Here is a 13,948-nt window from a genome sequence, read left to right on the forward strand (position 1 = left end):
AGATATACCACTAGGACTATGGAATCGCTGTCTGACAATAAGGCATCATCAACCATCCAGTATTTCATAAGCGGATCAATCAGTGAACTCATTCTCCAATGAGCACCTGTACTGTATCCCTAGTGTCCCTACATGAGCAGCTATGAGACCAGCTACATCCATCATATGGATGGGTATATAGCACACCAGTCTGTCCGGTTATCACGATGTCCTTCTCGAGTAATTTATGACCAGGATTATTTAGGATCTGTGTTTAAAGGTAAATCGATCTCATTATCGTGATCTCATCACGATCCGATTCCCATTCCACAAATCCAAGGACATCACAATATATATGCATATATGCAATAGTTATAAAGTGATATATGCCAAAATATAATAAGCAAGTCACACGTGCCATCACTCATGTGATTAGCTTGCTGGGCACCTATGACTAGTAGCATCGTCATGGCACAGTCTTCGAAACTATGTCAGGCGATGGTACCGCCAATCTGGGTGGTGGTACCACCAGTCTGGCTGGTGGTACCACCCAGGACAACATCCCAAGCGGTGGTACCGCCTAGTGTAGTGTCAGTGTCAGACTGACATTGGTTGTGGTACCGCCCAACGTAGGTGGTGGTACTGCCCATGCCCAGGAAACCCGGGATGAGATGTTTTTAGGATCCAAGTCTGAATCAACTTGAAGCCTATAAATACCTCTCTCATCCCTAGTTAAAAGATGCAAGCACAGAGAGTTTAAAAGTAGAAAAACGTTGTAGAAATCTCTTGTGAGAATCCTCCTCTAGTCTAAGTGTTAGAATTCTATAAGAGAGGAGTGAGTGCTTATAAGGGTTATCTCCTAAACCCAGTAAAAGGAGAAGAGAGGTGTAAGAAGGAGGTTGATCTTCGCCTATTAAAGGAAGATCAATAGTGGATGCCGGTGGCCTCGACGGAGGAGGAATCGGTGGAGTGGATGTAGGTCACGATGACTGAATAACTATAAAATTGGCGTGTTCTCTGGTTTGCATTTACTTCCTGCCATTTACATACTGCAAACTGAATCTTTACTTGCCTACTGCATTCACTTCATAAACGTATGCTTTCAAAGTTAAGTTTCTGAAATCGGTTTTCATCGGAATCGATTTTAATCGAAATGAAAAGTTTTGAAGACGTGATTTTACCACTGCACTAATTCACCCCCCCCTAGTGCCGACCCCTGATCCTAACAGAAACTAGACTTATAGACTTGTTTAGCTTAATAAATGTCTTAGAATTTATAGTTAGCACATAATTGAGATTGGAATTGGGCCAACCCAATTAGGGGCTAGTTGGGCCCATGTATGAACTATGTTGGGCCCAATGAAAAGGCCCAAATAATGACCCAAGAGGTGACACCATCGTGGCACAGTCTCCGAGATTGTGTCAGGCGGTGGTATCATCGGTCTAGGTAGTGGTACTACCCAGACACAGTATTCGAGAGGTTGCAGGCAATGGTACCACCCAGTGGCAGAGTGCTAGGTGGTGGCACCGCCCCTGTCAGGTGGTGGTACCGCCTAGTGCAGTGTCAGTGTCAGACTAATACTAGCGGTGGTACCGCTTGTACCCAGGAAACCCGGGATGAGATATTTTTAAGCTCCAAATTTGAATCAACTTGAGGCCTATAAATACCCCTCTTATCCCTGGTTAACAAACACACAAGAATTGAGAGTAAAAAAAGAAAGAAACATTGCTGCAATCTTATGTGAACTTCTCTCAAAAGTTCTAAGTGTTAGAATAGTTTGAGAGAGAAGTAAGTGGGGGTGTATAGGTTATCTCCTAAACCCGGTAAAAGGAGAAAGAGCTGTAAAAGGTGGTTGGTCTTCGCCTATTGAAGGAAGACCGATAGTGGATGCCAGTGGCCTCGACAGAAGAGGAATCAGTGGAGTGGATGTAGGTCACGACGACCGAACCACTATAAAAATCTGGTTTACATTTTGTCTTAAGCAATTTACTTTAACTGCAAACCACTTTACTTACTACTTTCAATACATTTATGAACGTGTTTCAAGTTAAGATCTTTATAAAATGGTTTTCATCAAAATTGGTTTTAATTGAAATGAAAAGATTTGAATCCGTGATTTTACCGCTGCACTAATTCACAAACCCCCCCTCTTAGTGTCAATTCATTCCTAACACTGTCATCTCATGTTGGATATCATGTGACCTGTAATAATTATTAAATAATCCTGTTTACTCACCACCATTATTTGATCTTATGTATTTCAATTATCTTTTTGTCTCCCTTTCAACTCTAGCATGAAACTCTTTGAAGACATTAATAACCTGATCTTTGGTCTTCATAGTATAGGTTTAAACTTTCCTGAAAAAATCATCTATAAAAGTGACAAAATAAAGTATAATACTGATACCAAGAACATTAACAGATCCACTCAGAGTTTTTATCCTCAAAGGACCATATACATCTGTATAAACACGATCTAAGACATGTATTTTTCTAGACAAAACAGGACTAGCAAATGAAACTCTATGTTATTTACCAGCTAAATAATTAATATAAAGGTTCAGATGTGTACCTTTGAGGTCTGGCAATACCTCTCTCTTGGAAAGAGCTTGTAGCCCTTTCTCGCTCATGTGCCCCAATCGCCTATGCCACAACTCCATGCTAAAGTCTTTCTCTGTAGCATTTAATTACTCATCACAAGCTTTGGTCTGCAACCTATATAAGGTGTGACATGTCTTTCTATTAGTCACAATAAAAGAATCCTTACTGGGCTTTCATTGCCCTCTGTGAAATCTACTATCATAGTCTTCATTATCTAGTCTTCTAACTGAAATTAAATTCAGCCTCAAGTTAATCACATGCCTCACATCCTTAAGCACCAACTTATAGCCAAGGTTGGTCTTTATGTGAATATCACCCATGCCAATGATGTCTGTCGTATCATAGTTGCCTATCTTGACAATACCAAAATTTCCAGACCTGTAAATAGCAAAAAACTCCTTGCGTGGTGTAGCATTATAAGAAGCATCTGTGTCAATCACCCACTCAAAATCCTGACACACCTAAGAAAAAATATCATCAGAAAGAGACAAAATCAAATAATCACCACCTTGTACTATAGTTGTGGTATTATCTTTTGACTCAGTAGACTCCACTTCTTTTCCCTTTTTTTGCTCTTCTTAGGTTGCTTGCATTTGCTCTTGTAAGTGTTATCTTCTAAACCTGGTAAAAGGAGAAGAGAGGTGTAAAAGGTGGTTGGCCTTCGCCTATTGAAGGAAGGCCTCAAGTGGATGCCAATGACCTCGTCGGAGGAGGAAGTCGAAAGTGGATGTAGGTCATGTTGATCGAACCACTCTAAAATCTGGTTTGCATTTCTTTCATGCAATTTGTCTTTACTGCAAACCTCTTTAATCGCTTACTACTTTCAATACATTTACAAATGGGTTTCAAGTTAAGATCTTTACGAAAAGGTTTTCGCCGAAAATGGTTTTTATCGAATAAAGTTTTAATCAAGACATAATCTTTCCATTGTACTAATTCACCCCCCCTCTTAGTGCCGACCCCGATCCTAACAATTGGTATCAGAGCTTCGTGATTTCTCAGTTGGTTTAACACCTAAGAGAAATGGCTCTTTTCGGCTTTCAAGAGGGTCACTCTCTCATTCGTCCTTCCTTTTTCAATGGGACAGATTACACTTATTGGAAAACTCGAATGAGAGTTTTTTTGCTTTCATTGAATCTCAATTTATGGCATATAGTCAAATCCAGTTTTCAAATATCTTCTTTTCCAATGAACCATTGGAATGATTTGGAGAAGAAGACGTTTTCTCTAAATGCAAAGGCTATGAATGCCTTATTTTGCGCCTTAGATAGAAATGAGTTTAATTATGTTTTTACTTGCGAAACAGCTTTCGATATTTGGCGCACTCTTGAAATCACACATAAAAGAACTAGCAAAGTTAAAAATTCAAAAATTAATATTTTAATGCATGATTTCGAGCTTTTTCAAATGAAGCTGAGCAAAACTATAGTTGACATGTACACCCATTTTACGGATGTCATCAATGGTTTAAATGCTCTTGTCAAATATTTTTTGGATTTTGAACTTGTAAATAAGATTTTGCATTCTCTTAATAAGAGTTGGGATTAAAAAATAACGGCTATTCAAGAATCAAAAAACTTAAACTAATTTCCAATCGAAGAATTAATAGGGTCCTTGATGACTTATAAAATGACACACAATGCATGTAAAGAATTTGAGAACCACCTTCCAAAGAACAGGAAGGATTTTGAACTTCGAATATTTGAAAACCACTCGAGCATAAGCTCAAGTAATGGTGAACATGAACTACTCACTAAGAAATTTAAAAAGTTCATAAAACAAGAACTAAAGAACAAGAATAAAAAGAACGCAACTACTTGCTTTGAACGCAAGAAGAAGAACACAAAGTGGGATGAATCGAGTTCCTCCGAAGACGAGGAGAAAATCAACAAATGCGAGGTGGCAAACTATGCCTTAACGGCTTTCGACGTTGAGGTAATCAAAATACCTTTAGTTTATTTTCAAATTACATAATGCTTCTCATGGCTTATTTTTAATTTAGTTTTAATTTAGTTTAAGAAAATTAAATATTTTTTTTTTAATTATATGATTAATGTAAATGTAAAAATAAAATTGGATTATGCTTACCTTTCCAATGATTTTAAAAATAATCATGAAAAATATATATTTTATGATAAACAAACAAAATGATTTTGATTAAAAAAAATGATATCATGCTTAATGATGATGCATTGCTTTTGTATGGAATGTTAGGATCAAGAGCGCACTAAGAGGGGGGAGGGGGTGAATTAGTGCAGCGGAAAACTTTCATCGGTTAAAATTTGATTTCGTCAAAAACCATTTTGGAAAGATCATTAAATTGAGAGTGTGCGGAAGTGTAGTTGATGTAAAGCAATGAAGGCAGTTTGCAGTTAAGATAAATAGCAGAAAATAAATGCAAACCGAGATTTAGAGTGGTTCGGTCAATCTTGACCTACATCCACTTTTGGCTTCCTCCTCCGACGAGGTCACTGACGTCCACTAGAGGCCTTCCTTCAATAGGTGATGGCTAACCATTATTTTATAGCTTTTCTCCTTTTGACGGACTTAGGAGACAACCCTTACAAGTTTTTACTCCTCTCTTGAATGATTAACACTTAGAAAGAAAGATGGAGAAGAACTCTAGCTTTTACAATACTTTTAAGCCTTCAAATATTCAGAATTAAAGCAAGCTTTCGGTTGTCCTTTCATGCAGGAAATGGTGGGGTTTATATAGGCCCCAATCAGTTTGAAATTAGAGCTCAAAAGTGTCCATTCCTGGATTTCCGGAGTCCTGGCAGTACCACCGCCATAACTGGGCGGTATTACTGCTTGTAATCTGTCACTGAGCGGTACTACCGCTTAGTCTGGATGGTACTACTGCTTGATAGCACTCAAAGACCAAGCTCAGGCGATACCACTGTCTGACAGGGGTGGTACTACTGCCCAGAACTCCTTGGAGACCGAGTCTCCTGAGTAGTGCCATCGCCGGCCAAGAATTCTGGGTCAGAATAGGCTGTTTCATTCAGCCCAATTTGGGTCTGTTAAGGGCCTAGTTGGCCCTTGATTAAGTTAGTGGGATCACCTCCCAATCCTAACTTAATCTACCTACTTACATCGATAATTAAGACATCATTACTACAACTCGTGTTCCGGTGCATCAATCGCTTCTTCCGGCGAACTTCCGGCGAACATCCGATGAACCCTCGGCGATGCTCCGGCGGACTCCTGGCAAGCTCCTAGACTTCATGACGATCTTCTTGGTGAGTTCTAATGAGCTTCTTTGGTAAGCTCCTGGACTTCTCGGATTGTTCCCGCAGAACTTTCGACGAACGTCCGGACTTCCGACGAACTCTCGAACTCTCAATGTGATCTTGGTCTTGACTCTAGCTCAATACCTACTACATATCTTACTACCATTGTAGTTAATCCTACACACTTATCTCAACATATAGATTAGATAAACAAATGACAATTGACTTCATCATCAAAATTCGAGATTCAACAATCTCCCCCTTTATGATAATGATAACCAATTGATGGCGGAGTTAACCTTAACTTCCCCTATCTATATGCCATACTTGAAATAAGTCATTCTTGAATTCAAAGCCTTTGAATTCAAGAGACATATTGATAAGTCAATTTCATTTAAATTTATCAATACCCTCATCATGATTCCTATCATGATATAGCAATTCTGAAAATGATGTCAAGGCATGACATCCATTTTCAAGTCTTATATTTCAAATATGAAGGATAGCAATCATAGCAAATCATCATATAGTAAGATATCAATATTATAAAATTACAATGTAAGCTCTAGATATCTTAACATAATACAAATATTTCAAGTGTATAATAATTCATTCTATCATCAATTTACCACATATTTCTCCCCCTTTATCATCAATAAAAAGGAGAGTGATTCAAGCGTATTTCAAGTGTGGTAAAAATTCATGTCGTAAAAAAATTCATGTCATTTTTCAATAATAAGCGGTAAGATACCATTCATACAACTTATTTTTCAAGCAATCATGACATGGTATTATTCAAAAGTCCATTAAGGAGATAGCTTTCAATACTTCTTCCCTTTTTATTTATCATTAACGTTTTGTACGAAGGAGGAAAGCCATTGAGAACTAACTTTAAATGAAGTTTAAAAATGATAAGAGATTAAATCATGCTTCATTTTTACAAGGATCAAGATATACATGTGAAATTAAATCCTTGCAAGTGTCCATCTAAAAAAAATCTTCCTTCATCAAGAAAGAATTTATGTGAAAGAATGATTACATCAAATCCATTTCTCAAAAAAAAAAATTACAAAAGATAAGTCCATGAGAGATGCATTTATCAATTAATTTCATGTATCAAAAATTATTTAGTGATGGAGCATGGATATGTAATAAATTCGATATAGTATAGGCTGATGAAAGCTCCATTCAAGAAATATCTTAAGTCCAAAAGAGAAGTACAAAATCATGCATTCGGACAAAGTTTTGTTATGGCTCTTCAATCACAATTATGAAGCAAAATTATTAATGCTTTGTAGTACTCGAAGATTAAGAATCCGATGAATGAACCTTCTCAAATCACAATAAGAATATAAGATGCTCATCATGGAAACTTATAGCCCCAAGGCACACAATTTTCAATACAGAATTTAAGTAAATGATCAAAGAATCAAGAAAGTCCAAAAATGAGATTTAATAAATTCATGCATTCGAACAAGTCAACATTGCTAATTCTCTTCTAATAAAATCAAATTGTTCTTCACTTAAAGGTTTTATAAAAAAATCGGCCAATTGATGTTTTGTATCAATAAACTCTAGGATTACATCATGATTAGTGACATGATCTCATATAAAGTGATGTCTAATGTCAATATGTTTTTGTTCTAGAGTGTTGAATGAGATTCTTTGTTAAACATATTACACTTGTGTTATCACATTTACTGGGAATATTTTTAAGATGAATTTTATAATCTTCTAAGGTGTTTTTCATCCACACATCTTGTGCACAGTATGCACTAGCTGCAATCTACTCAACTTCAGTTGTTGATATTACAATTGAGTTTTGTTTCTTAGATGACCAGGAAACAAGGGTATGTCCAAAAAATTGACATGTTTCTGATATGCTTTTTCTATCTAGTCTACATCTAGCAAAATCAACATCAGCATAAGCAATTAACTCAAATTTTTTAGATTTTAGATACCATAATCCTAGATTTGTGATTCCTTTAAGATATCTAAGTATTCTTTTAACTGCTTTGAGATGAGATATCTTAGGATTAGATTGAAACCTAGCATAAAGTCCTACACTAAACATGATATCCGGTCTAGTTGTAGTGAGATAAAGTAAACTTCCTATCATACCCCTATAAGTTTTTTGATCAAAGCTTTCTCCACTTTCATCAATTTCTAACTTTGTGGAGGTGCTCATAGGAGTGTTGATAGCTTTTGAGCTATCCATATTAAACCTTTTTAGTAAATCTAAAGCATATTTTATTTGACTAATAAATGTGACATTACTTAGTTGTTTGATTTGTAAACCTAAAAAGAAGGTTAATTCTCCCATCAAACTCATTTCAAATTCAAAGCTCATACTTTTAGCAAAAAATTCACATAGAGATTCGTTCATGGAACCGAAGATAATATCATCAACATAAATTTGAATAATGAGAAAATTATTTTTAAAATTTTTGATAAACAATGTAGTATCGACCTTGCATTTAGAGAAATTAGTTTCAATAAGAAATCAACTAAGTCTCTCATACCAAGCCCTTGGGGCTTGTTTTAAACCATAGAGAGCTTTAGTTAATTTAAACACATGATTAGGGAGACTATTATTCTCAAATCTAGAAGGTTGTTCAACATAAACTTCTTCAGAAATAAAGTCATTTAGAAAAGCACTTTTAACATCCATTTGAAATAACTTAAAATTATTGCTACTAGTATAGGAAAGGAGCATCCTTATGGCTTCTAATCGAGCCACAGGTGCGAAGGTTTCTTCGTAATCGATACCTTCTTCTTGGTTGAAACTTTTGGCCACTAATCTAGCCTTATTTCTAACCACAATACCATATTCATCTTGCTTGTTTCTAAAGACCCATTTAGTACCAATAACTAAATGGTCATTTGGCCTAGGAACAAGCTTTCACACCTCATTTCTCTCAAATTGATTTAACTCATCTTGCATTACGATAATCCATGAATCATCTTTCATGGATTCATCAATATATTTAGGTTCAATTTGGGAGAGAAAAGCGACGTTGGCATAAAAATTTTTAAGAGAAGAACGTGTTTGAACCCCTTTAAATGTGTCTCCTATGATTAGCTCCTTAGGATAAGCATCTACATACTTTCAATCCTTGGGTAAGGATGATTTGGAAGTGGATGCATCCAAGTTGCTAGTTGGAGAAGGGGTTTCATTTAAATTCACGGTATCAAAGTTAACATCATCATCAAAATCATTTTTTTTAATTTTAAAAATCTCATTAAAAATAACATGAATAGAATATTTTATAATTAATGTTCTTTTATTGAAGATACGAAATGCTTTAGAAATCAAAGAATAGCCAAGAAAAATTCCTTCATCGGATTTTGCATCAAATTTTCCTAAGGCATCTTTTTCATTCAAGATAAAACACTTACACCCAAAAACTTTAAAATATGAAACATTGGATTTTTTATTATTCCATAACTCATAAGGAGTTTTGGTGAGTAAGAGTCTTATTAGAATTCTATTCATGACATAGCAAGCCATGTTTATAGTTTCGGCCCAAAAATATTTGGGTAGGCTATGTTCATTCAATATAGTTCTTACTATTTCTTGTAAATTTCTATTCTTTCTTTCTACTACTCCATTTTGTTAAGGATTTCTTAGAGTAAAAAAGTTATGGTTGTATCCATTAGATTCACAAAATTCTTGAAAATCACGATTTTAAAATTCACCACCGTGATCACTTCGAATCGATGAAATCATAAAACCCTTTTCATTTTGAACAAGTTTACAAAACTTGGTAAAATATCTAAAGCATTCACTTTTGTGTTTCAAGAAATAAGTCCATGTGTATCTACTATAATCATCTATAATAACAAGAACGTATTTGCTACCTCCTAGGCTTGATATAGAGATTGGTCCGTAAAAGTCCATATGGATCAATTGCAAAGGTCTAGAGGTGCTTATTTGATTCTTAGGTTTGAAGCTACCTTTTGTTTGTTTTCCTAATTGACAAGCATCACACACATTATCTTTGATCAACTTGATATGAGGAATTCGTCTTACAAGTTCTTTGGATAAATTTTGGGTGATTAGTTTTATGCTAGCATGACCTAATCTCTTACGCCAAAGCCAAGCATCGTCATTCAAAACCGAAAAATATATTTTATTGCAAAGATCATTGATGTCAATAGTGTATATGTTATTTTGTTTTAATGCAATTATAGATGTGTTCTTGTATGGTTTGTCAATAATGCAAGCATTAGATTCGAATTTAACAATATATCCTTTATCACACAATTGACTAATGCTTAAGAGGTTATGTTTTAAACCATCAACTGACAAAACATCTTCAATAAAGAAGTTGGATTTATTACCTATGGTTCCTTTGCCAATGATTTTACCCTTGTTGTCTCCGAATGTGACATAGCCTTGATCTATGCTAGTGAGCTTAGAGAATTGAGATAGATCTTCGGTCATATGCATTGAGCATCCACTATCAAGGTACCATCTCTTGCTCCTAGCTTGGTGATATATGTTTCTACAAAAAAGGATGATTTTTAGATACTCATTTGACCTTGGGTGCCTCAAAAACTGATCTAAATTGCTTATCATATTGTATGGAGTTCTTAATGGTTCCTTTTGGAACCCAAATCAATTTATTTGGACTAACTTTCTTGAATGGACAATGATAAGTTCTATGTCCATGTTTGCAACAAAAGTTGCATTTGTTTTGGTGTGAAATATGCAAGATAGGGCCTTTAATGAAAGTGGTTAGATTTTGGTGAGAGCTTCTCATAAATCTGATTCCACTTCTTTTATAAATGTGACCCTTATTGGTAAGGATCATGTTTAAGGACTTGCTACTAACCTCAAATTTCTTCACGGTGTCCTTGAGTAGCAAGTTCTCCTTTTGGAGTATTTCTAAGTTATGGCATTTCGTACATGGAGCTAAACTATCATTATGCTCAATTTTTAATTTATCAAAATTACTAACAAGAGTATCATGCTCCTTTTTTAATAATTCATATTTTCTACTAATTAGTTTACATTCATCAAATAAATCATGGAAAGCATTTAATAATTCATCGAATGATAAATCTACATCAATTAAATTTGTTACCTCCTCTCCAATGGCCATTAGTGCATAATGAGCAACTTGCTCAGTGTTGGACTCCTCTTCTTTGGATACGCTTGAGTCATCCCATGTTACTTTAAGCGCCTTCTTCTTTGGTGTTCTCTTCTTGGCTTGGGGACATTCACTTTTATAGTGTCCCGGCTTCTTGCATTCGTAGCAAATTACATGGTCTTTCTTGGGTTCAAATTTACTTTTAGTGTCATTTTTAAAATTGTTTCTTTTATTTAATTTTTTGAATTTTCTTGTTAAAAGTGTCAAGTCATCGTCAAAGTCCTCATCACTTGAGTTTTCTCTCAAGTAGTCATCTTGAGTTCTAAGTGTCATATCCTTCTTGTTCTTTGGAAGGGTGTCCTCATGCTCTTTATAAGCTTTGCAAGTCATTTCGTAGGTCATTAGTGACCCGATTAATTCTTCAAGAGGGAAGTTGTTTAAATCTTTAGCTTCTTGAATGGCCATGACTTTAGGGTCCCAACTCTTTAGAAGGGATCTTAGAATTTTATTAACGAGCTCGAAATCCGAAAAACTTTTACTGAATCCTTTTATACCTTTGACGACATCTGTAAAATGGGTGTACATGTCTCCTGTGGTCTCACTTGGTTTCATTCAAAAAAGTTCATAAGAATATACTAAAAGATTGATTTTTGACTCTTTCACTCTACTTGTGCCTTCGTGAGTCACTTCGAGTATATGCCAAATATCAAATGCAGTTTCACAAATCGAAACACGATTGAACTCGTTTTTATCTAGTGCACAAAATAAAGCATTCATAGTCTTTGCATTTAAAGCGAAAGTCTTCTTCTCCAATTCATTCCAATCGATCATTGGAAGAGAAGACTTTGAAAATCCATTTTCTATAATATTCCAAAGCTCAAAATCCATGGAAATAAGGAAGATCCTCATTCGAGTCTTCCAATAGGTGTAATTCGTCCCATTGAACATGGGCAGACGTGTAATAGAGTGACCCTCTTAGTTCTTGACAATTACCATCTATCTTAGGTTTTAATCCAACTGAGAGTGAACCCGCTCTGATACCAATTGTTAGGATCAAGAGCGCACTAAGAGGGGGGGGGGGGGGGGGGGTGAATTAGTGCAGCGGAGAACTTTTGTCGGTTAAAATCTGATTTCGTCAAAAATAGTTTCGAAAAGATCTTTAAATTGAGAGTGTGTGGAAGTATAGTTGATGTAAAGCAATAAAGGCAGTTTGCAGTTAAGATAAATAGCATAAAGTAAATGCAAACCGAGATTTAGAGTGGTTCAGTCAATCTTGAGCTACATCCACTTTTGGCTTCCTCCTCCGATGAGGTCACCGACATCCACTAGAGGCCTTCCTTCAATAGGTGAAGGCCAACCACCCCTTTATAGCTTTTCTCCTTTTGACGGGCTTAGGAGACAACCTGTATAAGTTTTCACTCCTCTCTTGAATGATCAACACTTAGAAAGAAAGAGGGAGAAGAACTCTAGCTTTTACAATACTTTAAAGCCTTCAAATACTCAGAATTAAAGCAAGCTTCCGGTTGCCCTTTCATGCAGGAAAGGGTGGGGTTTATATAGGCCCCGATCAGTTTGAAATTGGAGCTCAAAAGTGTTCATTCCCGGATTTTCGGGGTCCTGGCGATACCACCGCCATAATTGGGCGGTACTACTACCTGTCATCTATCACTGAGTAGTACTATCACTCAGTCTGGGCGGTACTACCGCTTGATAGCGCTCGAAGACCGAGCTCAGGTGGTACCACCGCTGGTAGTAATAACTGCCAGTGGTACCACCACCTTAAAGGGGCGGCACTACTGCCCAGAACTCCTAGGAACTGAGTCTCCTAGGCGGTGCCACCACCGACCAAGAATTCTAGGTCCGAATGGGCTATTTCATTTGGCCCAATTTGGGTCTGTTAAGGACCCAGTTGGCTCTTGATTAAGTTAGTGGGATCACCTCCCAATCCTAACTTAATCTACCTACTAACTATGACAATTAAGACATCATTACTGTAATTCATGTTCTGGTGCGTCAATTGCTTCTTCCGGTGAGCTTCCAACGAACTTCCGGCAAACATCCGACGAACCCTCGGCGATACTCCGACGGACTCTCAGCAAGCTCCTAGACTTCACGACGATCTTCTTGGCGAGTTCCGACGAGCTTTTTTGGCAAGCTCCTGGACTTCTCGGATTGTTCCCGCAGAACTTCCGACGAACTCTCGAACTCCCAACGTGATCTTGGTCTTGACTCCGGCTCAACACCTATTGCATGTCTTACTGCCATCGTAGTTAATCCTACACACTTATCTCAGCATATATATTAGATAATCAAATGATAATTTACTTCATTATCAAAATCCGAGATTCAACATGGAAAACTAAGCATGAAAAGTTGATTCACCTAAAAATAAAAATGCTGTATGAAATCGATTTCGATGATGCATAATGATGTAATTATGTAATGAAAATATTAAATATTTTGAAACCATGTTTTGATGTCATGCATAATAATCATACTTAATAAATTTCGAAATTATGCATGATGATTTTCAAGTAATTTATGATTTATTGATCTTGATGGTTTTTATGACGTACTTTATTTTTCAATCCTAAACGATTAATGATATATATATTTTTTTTTGACATAAAAAGGACAAAGGCATGCTTGTATGAAACAAACTAAAAAGAAAAAAGTTTTCTCTTAGAAAAATTTCTCTACTTTATCGATTTTTTCAAAAAGGAGATTAATGAATCTATTTGTATCACTTTTGTTAATCTCTTAAAAATGATTTTGAAAATATTTTTGATGATTTGGACGATTTGAATTTGAATGAGTTTTATCAAAATCATGATTTTGATTTCTTGGAATTACATGAGATATTTTTTTTAAGATCTCTTCTTTGTACACCTATAATTTTTTGACATTTTATTTAAAAAAGAGATTTACTATATGAATCATATCTTTTAGTATTTAATTGGTCTTATCCTTCATGATATGATTTCTTTGTATTTATGGCTTGTATGGCTTGAAATGTTTTGGAATGATGCATGCAACAC

Source organism: Musa acuminata, chromosome BXJ2-2, assembly GCF_036884655.1.
Source record: "Musa acuminata AAA Group cultivar baxijiao chromosome BXJ2-2, Cavendish_Baxijiao_AAA, whole genome shotgun sequence".
In the NCBI taxonomy this organism is placed as follows: domain Eukaryota; kingdom Viridiplantae; phylum Streptophyta; class Magnoliopsida; order Zingiberales; family Musaceae; genus Musa; species Musa acuminata.